Below are 12,769 nucleotides of genomic sequence, written 5' to 3'. Positions count from 1 at the left end.
TCCAGTTAGTGACCAAGACGGGGTCCTTCAGTCTCTCCCACCAGGTAATGGGGTTGGATCTTCCCTTGGGGGGAGATTCTTGCCTCTACATCTACACACACTCTAGGTACACTTAGAGTACGGTTCGCATAGTTGGAGTACGCTGACATATATACATTGTTTTAGCACCATGATGTTACTATATTTACTATTCACGGTTTTGGTGCTCCAAATCACTTTGATCTACTTATGTCTATTAATCATTGCAGCACATGTATTCTATATGAGAATAACGTTGGTTCAATAAATATATTGAAAATGTCCCACTGTGTATTCTCTGTATAATTCTCTGAGAATAAGTGAGTATGACTGACTTAGCGAAAGGTTCTGTACTGTTTTCACAATACTCTTTAGAGCATCGTTCACTTATAGCACAGTACAAAACCACACACTTAAAAGCCCACAAATCTACCCGGAGGTCTTCTGTAAGTACTGAATCTCTAGTGGCTGTGGAGCATTTTGTGGCTCACTCTTTTAGTATTTCTGCCTACGTTCTTGAAGCAGGCTGCAGGGGATGGCAAAAGTTAACACTGGACCTGTTTATGAGTTGGGTGGAGTATTGTGTCCTCTGTTGGAATACTCTTCATGATCATAAGAGGCCTAGTGTTCCTAAATCCATATTTTCCAGATGTGGAACATCCGGTTCTGTTTTACCTGCTATAATAATCTTGTGCATATTGGGATGGTGCTATGGGTACACGCGCAGTCTAGACTCACTCGAACTCCTCCTGTGGCAGAGGGGTGGGCAATAAATGCTCTTCCTGCCAGACCTCGGCCTTCCTTCCCCCTCACACCTGCTAAGTGAGAACAGAATTGTCCCCTGAATAGAAATTCTACATACAGAAAAGGTCCAGGTAATTCCAGGTTTGCACACTGTTTCCCATTCCAGGGACAATAACTTGGACTAGCCAGAAATAGGTGCAAGTATACCAGCTGGAAACACAATGATACTTTTTCTAGCATTTTCTACAACAGAGTCTTTCTAGATCCCTTGAATTTTTTCAGTGTTCCAACCGAAGACAGAAAGACGACTGGACTGCAAACACCATGTAACCCACTGAGCACTAATTGAGCTAGATGCATTCTAGGGAATGAACAATGCTATGAGATATCACAAGGATTATTGAATCCAAACCCTCTTTACATATGGAAAGAAGCACAAAAGAACACTAGGAAACCAGGGTTTTATTTTAAAGATGTATTTTAAAATCAAAATCCTATCCTAGTGCATACAATGTAAATAGTAACTGTTCTGAAAACCAACAAAATAGTGGCAATAATGTTTACCAAAATAATGAATAGCAAATAATATTGTAACATACTGGTGACCATATTGTAATATACTGGCTTTTTCCATATTAATGTCTCCAATCCCACCCTCATCTCTTTGGCTAAATAAACTAAACTTAGCACGAATCAAAGGGAGCCTAATTAAAGTTTCAATAATGGATCTGACCCGCATACCTTTTTGTGAACAATAGATCCAAGGCTCCGTGTAATAGCAGGGCCTGCTATTTTCACCTGCTTTGTCAGACACACCTGTAAGCTCACAGAACGAATGCTAAATGTGCATCCCGGTAGCCTACAGCAAAGGAAGGTGATACAATTCTGTATGGTCTGTGTCTTGAGTCTCCAGCATGTAGTTTCTCTCCATCTCAAAGCCAAAGGATAATAGAACATGAATTGAGTACAACCAATATATATTTATATTGATTAACACTCGGAAGCGGACTAACGTGGTTGAGGAAAATTAGCCCAAAGAGTTTTACAGAGATAATAATGGGAATCTACGCTGGCCTTACAACCATTGAGTGTTTTATTTGTTGGCAAATATTGCTGTATATATTTTTTTGTAAGCTTTGGTAAGTATGGCTACCAATATTGTTCCTGTATAACTGATACAATAGCACTGATGCCAGTATGAGCTTAAACTATCCCCTCATAAGAGATGTAATCGAGCTTGCCCATTAGAAATATGTCTATTTTCCTACCCTGGGTTAAAAACCATAGGTATTTTTAGCAAGGGTGTAAAAGTAGATGGTAAACAATCAGGAGGCTTTTCGCCTTTCAGCATTGCTTGTATTGCCCAGTGGTTAATTTGAGCCTATGGTTTCCTGTACTCGGCACAGGCACTTAATTGTCAGCACCAGCACCTATGGAAGTCTGTCACATGGTGGCAATGTTTATCCTATTTAGAGAATAAGGATGACACAACTACAGTTGTTTATAAATTCAATACACATTGAAAAGGACTAATACCAACCACCCAAACTATTCTCATAGCTTTGGTGTCCTGGAATAGTCTGAATTCTCAAACTTGTAGGAATGTGATGGTTAGTAAGTGTGTCTGTTAAGTCATTGGCATCGCTGGCAGGGGCAATGAGTGGGGCGAGCTGAAGAGGCTCCTTGACGAGAGCCCTGGCACTTATTTGTTTTACAAATAAAGCACTGGTATTGTCACTGAAATGTCTGCATTGATCTTAATTTTAGATGGATTTGCTGCAGCTGCCTTAAAGGTTTGCACCACTGTTTTTGCACCCAAATCTGCTGCACAGTTCTTCTAGTGTGAATTCCTTCACTTTTATGGGCATAGATGTATTGTATATGGACCAAAGGACGCTCGTACTTTGGGAGCTGCCTTTCCCAATGTAGTTAGTATATATATGTATCAAATACCATTCAAAAGTCAAATGTATCAAACTACAATCAAAAGACTGTGTTCACCATAGGCGGACATACATGAATAAAATAATTCAAACCAAAGCTGAACTATTCATATAATTAAACTATAAACAAACTCAACCAGTACAACAACACAAACAATTAAACCAACAATATAAAAGGCACACATATTTTATCAAATCACTACTCCAAAAACGACAAAAGCTGCAAGAGGTGGACACTCTGCCGGATTCTCTGACCAGAACTTGAAAACAGAAGTATATCAATATTGACACCTACCTTGCAAAGTAAGTAAAACTTATATTTATACTACAACTTATTTTTAATTAAAATTAAAATGGTATAGCAAATATTTAACAAAACTCTCTACTACTCCTATCCCTTTACATAAACTTACTAATAGAAATTACTACAACATCAAGAAAGTATTAAGCTACCGAAAAACAACACAGGTGACAAACCAGAAAAAAAGACATGAAAAGGTAAGTAAATGTAATTTATTGTAAAACAGAAATTCATTGTGTGGTGTTTAGGATTTCTTCATATGTTTCTGTATTATTTTACTGATCTTATTTTATAGGTTATATGTGGAATTCTCTGCTGGAACTCCCTGCTTCAGTGGTGCTTGTATCATATGTACTACTGTATTTGGAATGTATGGGTCATAGCTTGGAACTCTGAAATTTCAGTTTTTGCAGTTCCCTTGAGCCCTCAATATGTATGTATCTGTTTCAACTCCTGTTCTTATAATAAAAGCTTTTTAAACAACAGAAGACGTCTGGTAGAATACTTTACAATTGGCGAAAAGGTTGGGATACGGATCCACCTCATCTGCCATCCTGCATGCTGATTTTTTTTTTCTTCCCGACTTCTCTTAAGGTACTGTCTTCGTTCGTTAAAATTTTCATTCCGAGGGCTCAAGGTTTTCTCTATTGAAGGATTACCAACTCTGGGGCATATCAGCAACACCCGGCGATAATTATCGCTCATGCTCTTAGCGTGAGGATAATTATCGCCGGGTAACGTGGATTTTTATCGCTGAGATGGCGTGCTATTAGCAACACTTATCTCCTCAGCGATAAAAATCCTCACGCTAACTGCCTAACGTGAGATTATCGTTGGAAATCCAGCGATAATCTCACGTAGTGTGGCGTTAGCTTGCTGATAGGGACTCACAAACTTAACCATGATATCCACCTTTTATAGGATATAATGGCTAAGTCAGTCCTGAAGTAGGCGTAAGGAAAGTAGCGATAATAGGGGTTATCGCTACTTTTCCTGCCGCTATGCTTCATAGCGTGGGGTTTGATGATAGGAAAAATGTTGCTTAGCGACATTTCTCCTGTCATGTTAGGTCAGGAACGCCCACTTTGCATCTCATTAGAGATGCAAAGCTGGGCGTTAGGAATCCCCACGCCAAAGCAAGGTTTCACGCGTTAGCGTGGCCTTGCTAATTAGGCGATAAAATTATCGCCGCTTTTCAGCCGAAAACGGCCGCAAAAGCGGTGATAATTTTTTATCGCCAGCTTGTAAATATGCCCCTCTGTTTGTTTAATACTGAGTTACTTTAAGAAAGACAAAACTCCATATACCTTACGGAGCGTTTCTACGTGGACTATTCGCTATTTAAAAAACGTTCCTACTACGGAGCGTTGCTATTCATCCCTTTTTGGAAGGTAGAAACTTTAGAGAAATAGTGCAGTGTTGCGAAAGAAGCTATGAAGGCCAAATTTGTGAGTGATGAAGTCCATCGCCGCAGGTTTAAATGATCTAATATACCTATTAATTGAAGGGATGTCAAATTGTCCATTGGGGATTGGGTTCGTGTCAAGGAACCCTTATTGCTGCAAAAGGGAAATCAAAATTCAGAGATCCTGCATGTATTTTAGGTATTAGAGGTCAAGCCATGAAACTCGATAATGGCCAATGGTGGAATGTTTCTCGTTTGGCCAAAGTCAAGAATGTTGGTAATTATCTTGGTGATCAAAAGAAGGTTCAAAACTTGTCAATGGTTAGAAGAAGTTCAAGGATCAAGAGAATTCCAAGTAAATGTAATGATTAACTATTCTTTTTCTTCCAAAAGGGGGAGATATGTGGTGTTTATGATTTCTTCTTATGTTTTCTGTATTATTTTACTGATCTTATTTAACAGGTTATATGTAGAATTCTCTGCTGGAATTCCCTGCTTCAGTGGTGCTTGTATTATATGTACTACTGTATTTGGAATGTATGGGTCATAGCTTGAAACTCTGCAATTTCAGTTCCTGCAGTTCCCTCGAGCCCTCAATATGAATGTAACTATTTCAACTCCTATTCTTATAATAAAAACCATTAAAAATACAGATAGGAGAATACTTTACACCGTAAACCAGAAAAAAAATAAAACCTTACAACCTCTACAAACTACCAACATAAATATTTTTAATAAAACTAATGCTCTTTTTTCTACCAACAGATGAGAAAGCACTTGCTCCATATTACAACACACCAAACAGAAAAGCTGTAAAGAAGTGTGAAACATCTAAGAAGAACATCTATGTTTGCATAAATAAGTGAACTAGTCACCTAAAGTAACGTTTAAACTTTTAAAATTGTTCATAATTTATAAATGTATTCTTTTTTCAGACATAATTACAGAAAGAGCAAGATATATCACATCACAGAAAGGAAAGCCATTATTTTTTTTTTTTTTTTTTTTTAAAGTTTTTATTGAAATTAGACAAATCAAATAATACAGATTTTGCGGCTGTGCGATACACAAATGACCAATCAGTAGCAGCATTGTGACATTTCCGGTCCTGAAATAAACAATACCACATCATGAATGCAACCGACAACAAGACCACATCTACCAATCCATCATCAACACCTGCCCGAACCTGAACCAGGGGGATCCCTGAGAAAGGAAAGCCATTATTAAGTGTCACATGTGCTACACTTACAACCAAGAAAGTACTTAAATGGAAAACTGTGAAATGGAAATGTACTAAGGCCGTGATTCTGATTTTGGGCTACAATGCCCAGGGGCCCTGTTTGGGGTCTCTTCCCTGCCTTTCCACCATCCTTTTCATGGCAGGGACCATTTTCAGAGTGGGGTCCCCACCATGAAAAGGTTGTCGGTAAGGCAGGTCGTAATCTGCACAGTGGTGTTGGCATCAGCACTGCCACCAGAGACTGCTGCTTTCCCCACTTCCTCCCCGTCGGGATCCAGAATCCTGGCGATGGTGATGGTCTTGCGGCGGTCTAACTGCCCTTCTACTAATCAGGCAGTTGGGCTGACGGGGAGGCGGCGGTTGGACCACCACCGATGGTACAGCGGGATAAGGCCCTAGATATTACTCCACTGCATGCTGAGGGAGGGCCACTACAAAAGATGGTATTGTAATTAATGTATGGGGGCACAACAACCCTCCAAATGTTACTGAAATAGAAGTAAGGGAGGTAATGCAGGATATAAGAGAGGCAAGCACTAACTCCCAGGAGCCCACAACAAAAAAACTAAAAGATATACTCCCTAAAGTTCATGATCACATCACAGACAAACTACCACCCATAACCACCTTAAAATTCCTAATTGCACAAACTGAAAAAGAAACCAGTGTTACATATCCTGCACCTAAAAGATACATAGATATTGAAATACCTGAAGACTTAGAAATCACATATAATGGGGAACATTTCTGTTAGATGATAACCTAAAGAATGATGAACAAATCCTAATATGTCCTACAACAGATACCCTACTAAGTCTAAGCCATTGTGTGAAAGGGTTGCAAACAAAATGGTTTCAGCACACGTGATATGTCTATATATGGATTTTATTATGACTTCAATCGCGTTATTGCACACTTTTGAAATGTCCTTGTCTCTTTTACTTCCAAAGGGTCTTCAGATACAGTCCCCTTGAAGAATCTTCCTGGCCAACGACGTCCCTTGGACAGAAGAAAGGCTCAGGTAAGTGTTTTGTGAGATACTTTTTTTCTTTTCTTTAGGGAAGGAGTGGGAGGACAAATGAAAGTCACAAAAACCTGAAGGGAGAGGAAAGTGAGGAGGCTAAAGTGCAAACGAAAACTGAAAAGTGGAAAGAATTGCTGTGTTGTTCTCGTTCTTTCCTCATTATGTTAATCCGTCCCTCTCACCTCTTTTTCCCCCCTTTCCCTCCTTGCTTCCTTCTGTTTATTCCCCTCAAGATAGCCCCACAAACGCCCACGCACCTGGGAAAGCCACGTCCCTCTGGGGCTGTGGCGGGGTGCTTCAGCTCTGCTTCGCTGCGACGGGTCGCAGAGTCTTCAAGTCCTCGCCTCGTCACTGGAAATAATCGCGTTCCCTCCAGGAGTAACGTATCCTTCTTTACGCTTGGCTGCGTCTCCTACGGCTTCCAATCTGCTGGACCCGGCGTCTTCTCTCTTTGCTTTTCACACTTTTCTTCTGGCGTTCTCTCTTTTCCCGGCCGCATATCCCCGTAGGTCATGTGACCCATGACGTCCGCCCTTCCGGGTTCCTCTAGGCTCCTTTTAAAGGGACCGTCACCACAACTATTGTCTTCGGTTCCCAAGGGAGGACTGTTGTGCCATTGTACCGTGGGGGGCTGTAAATAGAGGAGTGGAGACAAACATGAGGGAAACACGTTTCCGCATTCCTTCTCGTTGGTTTCATCAGCAGAGTCAGGGGCTTCCTGACACATTGTCAAACCTGGATAATGGATGGGACCTTCAAAATGTGACCCAAATCGTTCATTCATGTGGACACCATGCATGGTGAATATCACAACTCAAATATCCATTTCATATATGCCCTACCTATCTACAAAGTAGCTCTTTAACACATTTAACATAAAAATAACTACCACCCAAAAAGCATAATCACAGACTTTCAACAAGCCAGGATGCAAACCATTTTAAAAAATTGCCCCCACACAGCCATACAATGCTGTTACTAGCATTTCAATCAAAGCATATGGAGAAATCTTCAACAATCTGTGCTAAGACTGGAATGTGGTACAGACAATTAATTTGCCTTTGAAAGAGAAAAATTATAGCACTAGCTTATGTCCCTGACACAGAGATAAGTAACCACTAAAATTTACTAATAGAAAGTTCTTTCTACCAACAAACTCTGGATTATTTGAAAAACACTTGGGTTGGCAGACTACATCGCTCCTGTTACAGACACCAACCCAAATTCCATATACTATAGTGGAATGTCCATGACAGCAACAATGCAGTGGAAGGATGGTTCTAATTCACACTAGGCAAAACCCAACCTACAATATATATATTTATAGAAGCTCTACAAAAAGAGCAAAGCTAGCAATAACTACGAATAGAACAAAAAGTAAACTAAATTGCACCTAAAATTAGCAAACATACCAAAAGAATGTATGATATGCTACATTTCATAGTAAAATTCTTCATATTCAATTCAATTCTAGGGCATTTGTAGAGCGCACAGCTATCTCAAAGGAGTAGATTACTTAAAAACAATTGCTGAAAGCATAAAATAACTCCACCATGGCCTGTCCCAAGCCCAGCTGCGAAAGGAGGAGGGTTATGCGTGGAGATAGCTACCCCACCATGTAAACAAATCCTAGCTACAGAAAGGGCAACCAAAAGATATCCCAGCCTTGGGGAGAGAGGAATCTCCTTCCCGGAGAGCTATGGCGCCTTGTGGTGAAAGCCAGAGATTCCTGGAAGCCACAAAGTTGAACCATCTGCTTTCGACCAAGACCATACCCCTCAGAATATGGAACATGAAAATTATGAGACAGGCAAGACAGCTCTAGTGGCAGTGGAGATTAAAAAATACAACCTTGCCCTGCTTGGCATCAGAGAGATCAGTTGGAAACAGTCTGGACATTGTGGTGAAAGCCAGAGATTCCTGGACGCCACAAAGTTGAACCATCTGCTTTCGACCAAGACCATCACCCTCAGAATATGGAACATGAAAATTATGAGACAGGCAAGACAGCTCTAGTGGCAGTGGAGATTAAAAAATACAACCTTGCCCTGCTTGGCATCAGATAGATCAGATGGAAACAGTCTGGACAGAAAAGACTGGCTCCAGGAGGACTGCTGCTGTATTCTGGACACGAGGAAGAGAACGCCCTACATACTCAGGGAGTGCAACCCAGCAGCCCACAGAGCTCTGATTGGATGGGAAGCCCAAAGTCAGAGAGTCATCACAGCGACCTTCCGCACAAAGAAAAAGAGGATCAAGATGTATGTTATCCAGTACTATGGACCTACAAATGACAGCAAAGAAGAGGAAAAAGAACAGTTTTACAACAGACTCCAGTCCGTCCTGGAGGAATGTCTTGAGTGAGACAAGTGATTGGGGGCCTCAATGCTAAGATTGGAAGCAACAACACTGGGTATAAAGAAGCCATGGGCCTTGGCGACACAAATGAGAACGGTGAAAGGTTCCCAGATCTCTGTGCCCTGAACTATCTGGTGATAGGCAGAAGTATGTTCCCACACAAAAGAATACACAAGACAATGTGGGTGTCAACAGGCCATTCAACAGACAATCAGATCAACCATGTCTGCATTGCCAAGAGGTTCTTGAGGTCTGCAGGATGTGAGAGTGATGAGAAGCGTCAGAGCATCACCTTGTCGTGGCCAGACTAAAGCAAAGCAGAAGAAAGCATGGATGGAGCTGACAAACCAATGCCAGTCATATAACACTACCCTTCTCAAAGATGCACAGAAATGGAGTGAATATTCAATCACCCTCAGTAACAAGTTTCAAGTCCTGAAAGAACTAGAGGATGAGACAGACCCAGTAAAAAGTCGCTGAGAAAAGAAACAGTGACATCAACCTGCCAGGTGGTACTGGGTCCATAGAAACACCAGCATAAAGAATGGATCTCTACCAAGACTCTCTGCAAAATCCAAGAGAGGAAGGAAAATAAAGCAGCAGTCAACAAACGCCAAAGAAGAGCAGAAAGAACAAATGCTCAAGGTGAAAACACCAAAACCAACAAGGAAGCAAAGAGAAGCTTAAGAGGAGATAAGCCAAGATTCATTGATGGTCTTGCCAAAGAAGCCCAGGAAGCAGCAAGCCATTGAAACTTGAAAGAACTCTATGATATAACAAGTAAACTCTCCGGAAGATACAGCACGCCAGAAAGACCTGTTAAAGGCAAAGCTGGGCAGACAATCATGGGAACGAAGGCCAACAACGAAGATGGGTTGAACGCCTTGAAGAACTGCTCAACCAGCCCATACTGCGCCAGTCTCAACCAGACATTCAGCCAGCTGACAAGAACTCGCCAATCGACTGCAGCAGACCAAGTAAGGAGGAAATACGGCAGGCCATCAAACATTTGAAAAATGGGAAGGCAGCAGGACCTGACAACATTCCTCCAGAGGCACTGAAGGCAAGCATTGAAACATTAGTAGACATGCTCTATGCCATGTTTGGAAGGATCTGGAAAGAGGAAAAGGTGCCATCAGACTGGAATGACGGTGACCTAAGTAACTGCACAAACTACAAAGGGATAACTCTTCTATCAACCCCAGACAAAGTGTTCAATAGAGTCATCCTGAACAAAATGAAGGAACAAGTTGACGCTCAGTTGCGGGACCAGCAAGCTGGCTTCTGCAAAGATAGATCTTGCACACACCAGATTGCAACACTGTTCATCATCATTGAGCGGTTGATGGAATAGTACTCCCCCTCTATGTCAACTTCATTGACTATGAGAAGGAATTCTACAGCATGGACAGAAAAACCCTTTGGAAACTCCTCCGCCACTATGGTTTGCCAGATAAACTTGTAAGAATCATCAGGAACTCTTGATAGGGAATGACCTGCAAGATAGTCTATGTAGGACAACTCACAGAAGCCTTCCAAGTGAGAAATCGACCCTGCCAGGGTTGTTTGCTCTTGCCTTTTCTCTTCCTGCTGGTCGTAGACTGGATCATGAAAACATTCACAGCAAGGAGTAGTAATGGGATCCAGTGAATACCTTGGATGCAGCTCGATGACCTGGACTTTGCAGACGATCTGGCCCTACTCTCCCATACCCATCTGCAGATGCAAGAGAAGACCCACAATGTGGCAGCCACATCAGCTCAAGTTGGCCTTCACAGGGAAAAAAACAACATCCTGAAGGCTAACATGGCCAGCACAACTGTAGTCAGTTTTGCAGGTGATGCACTGGAAGAGGTTGAGGCTGTCACCTACCTGGGCATTGGGCCTTATTATGATTTTGGCGGTGTGTCAGCAGGCCGCCACTGCAGCGCCCCGCTGCCACACTACCAAAGCCATAATGCGACTGCCCACCAGATTTCGACAGCGGTGCATGTTTAAAGGCTCATAGGAGAGCCGTCACAGGCACTGCAGTGGGAACGCCATTGCAAGTTCCTGCAGAGCATGGAATTGGGGGTGCATCAATCAATCAATCAATCAATCAATCAATCAATCAATCAATGAAGCAGCGCGCTACTCACCCGTGAAGGTCTCAAGGCACTGGGGGGGGGGGGGGGGGAGGGTGCAGCTCTAGTTCAGTCGAAGAGCCAGGTCTTGAGGTTCTTCCTGAAGGTGTGGAGGGTGGGGGAGCGTCTGATGTTGACTGGGAGCTCGTTCCAGGCTTTGGCTGCTATGTAGGAGAAAGCTCTTCCTCCTGTTTTGGTTCTGTGAATGCGGGGGGTCTCTGTGAGATTGAGGTTCCTCTTGGGTACGTGGAAGGAGACTCTCTCATTGAGGTATCTGGGTCCGATGTTGTGGAGGGATTTGTAGGTGTGGGTGAGCAGTTTGAAGATTACTCTCTTTACAACGGGGAGCCAGTGGAGGTCTCGTAGGTGTTGGGTCATGTGTTCATGCCGCGGGGTTCCGAGGATGAGTCTGGCTGCGGTGTTCTGGATGGTTTGGAGCTTGTGTAGGAGAGTTCTGTTGATTCCGGCATAGAGGGCGTTGCTGTAGTCCAGTCTGCTGGATATGAGTGCGCGGGTGATGGTTTTTCTACATTCGGGGGGTATCCATTTGAAGGTCTTGCGGAGGATCCGAAGGCAGTTAAAACTTGTGGAGGCGATGGAGTTGATCTGGCGGGCCATGTTGAGGGAGGAGTCGAGGATGATGCCGAGTTTCCGTGCGTGATCTGTCGGGGTAGGCAGACTCCAGAGGGTGGAGGGCCACCAGGTGTTGTCCCAGGCAGAGGTGGAGGGTCAGAGAATGAGGACCTCAGGCTTCTCCGAGTTGGAGCTTCAGGCAGCTGTTTTATATCCAGGCGGCGACGTCCCTCATTCCTTCCTGAAAACAGAGTCTGGTGTCTTGGAGTTCTTCATGAGGGAGAGGATGAGCTGGCTGTCGTCAGCCGCTGCGGTTGTTGGGCTGAAAGTTAAGGTCTCCGAGTATGATGTAGTCCATAGAGGTGATGACGAGGGGTGCCACGAGGTCGGCAATGGTGGTTGTGGACTGGGTGCGAGGTCCGGGGAGTCTGTTGGCGAGGGTGCCGCGTAGCGTGGCCCTGGGGTTGGTCTGGAAGGTGAGGTGTTCAGTGTTGGGATGGGGCTGTTGGCGGTGGAGAGTCCAAGGAAGGTCTTGTGTGCAATGGCAAGTCCTCCAACTGGGTGGTAGGGATCTTGTATCCGTCGGTAATGGCGGCGGCGATGTCCGGGCCGGAGCTGGGGTTAGTCCATGTTTCAGTGAAGAATACGACAACGGGCGAGAGGGTGTTTAGCAGGTCCCAGATCTCTACGGCGTGTCTGTGTAGGGAGCGTATGTTGAGGAGGATGCATGTCATGGCTTCAGTGGTGTGGGAGTCCAGGGAGTATCCAGGGGTCGTGGGGGCACTGTTGATGGTGAAGGATCGTCGGCAGTGTCTGCAGGAGAACTGTCCTTGGGTGGTATTCGGGGTGGCTCTTTGACAGTCGTTGTGTCTTCCGGGGTTGAGTGCGTGGAGGGTGGCAGAGTTGTATCGGTGGGGTTCCAGAGATCTTCAGTTCCTGGCGCTGGATGCGGTCGGGTCATGGACAGGCATAGACGGGCTTGCCTTAGGCGCGTAAGTGGCCACCATTAAGTAGGGAAGGGGGAGGGGCAAGCAGCT

The sequence above is a fragment of the Triturus cristatus genome, chromosome 2_1 (assembly GCF_964204655.1).
Source record: "Triturus cristatus chromosome 2_1, aTriCri1.1, whole genome shotgun sequence".
NCBI classification, from domain to species: Eukaryota; Metazoa; Chordata; class Amphibia; order Caudata; family Salamandridae; genus Triturus; species Triturus cristatus.
The sequence above is the reverse complement of the archived record's forward strand: the minus strand, read 5'-3'. Positions refer to the sequence as shown.